The sequence below is a fragment of the Sorghum bicolor genome, chromosome 2 (genome assembly GCF_000003195.3).
Source record: "Sorghum bicolor cultivar BTx623 chromosome 2, Sorghum_bicolor_NCBIv3, whole genome shotgun sequence".
NCBI classification, from domain to species: domain Eukaryota; kingdom Viridiplantae; phylum Streptophyta; class Magnoliopsida; order Poales; family Poaceae; genus Sorghum; species Sorghum bicolor.
Genome location: NC_012871.2, coordinates 57,451,370 through 57,453,915, shown reverse-complemented (window position 1 = coordinate 57,453,915; position 2,546 = coordinate 57,451,370).

Genomic DNA, 2,546 nt, shown 5'->3' with positions numbered 1-2,546 from the left:
AAATAGGTTGTTTTTAGATTATTCTTCATTGATGAAAAGTTCTAGAGTTTTTTTAAGCGTGTTTTTATTTATAATTTAAAAAGGTTCAGTACCAACCAAACGGTTCCACAAAAGTGATTCTGATTCAACACTTGAAATGTTTCTTGAGAGATTTGGGCCTAAAATGTTTTTATAAGAATCTAGATCCCTACCAAAGTCTACACTAACTCGCTTGGGACTAATAGGCTTTGTTGTTATTGTTGTTAGATTTCTGCCAAACAAGCCCTTACTCACGATGCATTGACTATGGTTTTAAGCTCATTTGCAGCACAATAAGAGCCAAATGAAGACTATGGTCTAAGCAGGTGTCTATTGGAGTAGAAAACCATGCAAAGCGTGGAAGCACACAAATCCTGACAAGATTGTACAACACCTCGGAGACAAGCTGAATGTGTCGACTAGCACCCAGACTTAAGTTGTACCAGTCCGTCCCTAAATAACTATTGTTGTTGGTGTGTGTGCCACAAGTTTGACTCGATTTATAAAAAATACTTACAACATTTGTATCTCCAAATAAATTTATTAGAAAACTATATTCAATGATCTTTGTAATAATACTAATTATATACCATAAATTAATATTTTAATATGTATTTAGTAAAAAAAGATCTCGAGAAACGTAAACAATAGACATTTAGAAACAGAGGGAATAGCTATGTTAACTTGTTTTCCCTACATATAGACTTATAGTCCAAGCTATGTCTAGTACTTGTACCTCACTCATGCATCAACATCGTGCATTCATAATAAGCATCATGTTTCCTTGTGCAACATTTGCGTTCATTTGGGTACAGTACAGGGCAGGCAACCTTTGCACCTGAGGTTGGAGTTCATTGTCGACCCTAAAACCGGTTGACCCTCGATAAACAAACAATATGATATAGAATATGTTTGTTGTTTGCAGCCACGTCTGCAGCTACAAGAATCTGCGGCCAGCACACAGCATACTGTTTGCTACCGAGTGTGGAAACAACAAAACAGGTCACAGTAGCTGCCACTCATGTCAGAAGACGCATCCACTTGTGTGCGTTTTGATTTGAAACGGATAATACAATACAGGTACTCGGCAGGTAGCAGCCTCGGATCAAGCAACAGATTATATGAGGAGTCAAAGCCGTCGGATGTGCTGGCTCAGTTCAGGCCCCATTCGAATCGATTCCCAGGAAGAAGCCACGCCACCGGCCACCGCCCAGAGGCCATGCATTTTCTATCCGATTCACGAGACGAGACCCTCCTGCTCCGATGCGAGAGACCTCACCTTGTCACGCAGCCCAATCAATTGCCAGTCCATGTAAAGCCTTCTTTGTCAATTTTTTTTTCTAAGATTTCTTCTCACTTAACCGGATTTAGACCATGTTTGGTTTCTCTTGTTAAATTTTAGCTAGCTAAACTTTAATCACTTTAGTAATAAGTTCTAAACATATTGACTAAAAAACTAAAATAATTTAAGAATAGCTAGCAAGGGAAACCAAACGGACCCTCAAAAACTTTTACGAACTAAACAAGATCAAAATGTAACCAACGGCGCTAACCCCGACTGCTGGTTAATCAATTCGTTAATTAATAAACCAAACAAGTGGTGGAGCGCGTTCACGTGACCGCGCCTGCTGTTGCACGAGAGCGATCGAGCGGGGCACGTCGGCTAGCTCGGCCTCGGCGTGCAAAGCAGATGGATGGAGATGGATTTGCTGTTGCTGAATGCTGACAGACTGACACGGTTGTTAATTTATCGGTGGATGTGGATCTAGCCAGCACCCCAAACTAGGGATGAAAACGGATCGGATACGAACGGATATCACTGATATCATATTTGTTTTTATATTTTTAGTCGGATTCGGATTCGAATACGGATAATATCAACAATGTCGGATAAGATACGATTGAATGTCGACATCATAAATATACGATTTAAGTATTCGGATACGGATACGGTATCGGATATTAAACATTCGAACTCGAATACGAACAGATCTCAACCCCTCTAAACGAATTCGGTCCTCGAATACGATCGGAAAATATCCGTACCATTTTCATCACTACCCCAAACCCAACACGAGAAGCTCTCTGCCTCTGACGTTACATGAGCTGGTGATTGGGATCGGGCCTTGTTTAGTTCGCAAAAATTTTCAAGATTTCTCGTCACATTAAAGCTTTGGTCGCATGCATGGAGCATTAAATATAGACGAAAATGAAAACTAATTACACAGTTTACCTGTAATTTCTAAGATGAATCTTTTAAACCTAATTATTCCATGATTGAACAATGTTTGTCAAATAAAAACGAAAGTACTACGGTGGTCAAAAACTAAAATTTTTTGAGCTAAACAAGGCCTTAGCTAGAGAGAGTGCAAGTACTGTGACTAATTAGAGAGGGAGGGCGTCAGGTCCGGAGGCAACGCAACGCATGCACTTTCAGCGTTGGATTCGTTGCCGACTACTAGCGAGCGCGGTGCCGTCATTATTCGTAGCACGTACGTCGCCCCCAGACGCGTCGGCGTTTGATGCTG